Here is a 557-nt window from a genome sequence, read left to right on the forward strand (position 1 = left end):
TACGACTTAGATTAGAATAAATGTCTATAGTTATACTTGGTTCATCTGTATTTTGTTAATATTTACCTATTTTGAGATACTAGTTTATTAACAATGTGATACCTGGAACATTATTAGCATGGTACTTTAACATACTCAGTAGGTCATGTGTCTGTATGTCTGTGATTATGATAACCATTTCAAATCAGGATAATAAGATATAGTTTACGTCTGGTGATGATCGTTTACTCGGCGATGTAAACTATTGTGGCGCTATCTACATGATGAAGCAGTTAACCTCAGTCGACCCGGTAATTGCCTCAGGTTTTGCATTGTTCATATGAGCACGAAACATTGTCTTTCTAGGAAATATAAACATTGGGAGCCAAGGGGGGGTATACATAACTAACCACACACACACACACACACACACACGGTTAGTCACCTGGTTTCCCTTGTTCATTTTGAGGCGACGAACTATACAGGTCTCGGTTTATTGTTACAGTCAGTTCCATCAATATTACCATTGTCTAGTGTAGCCTTAAGTGTAACGAGACACATACCTGTATAAACGAAGA

Source organism: Homarus americanus, unplaced genomic scaffold (genome assembly GCF_018991925.1).
Source record: "Homarus americanus isolate GMGI-L3 unplaced genomic scaffold, GMGI_Hamer_2.0 scaffold6317, whole genome shotgun sequence".
NCBI lineage: Eukaryota > Metazoa > Arthropoda > Malacostraca > Decapoda > Nephropidae > Homarus > Homarus americanus.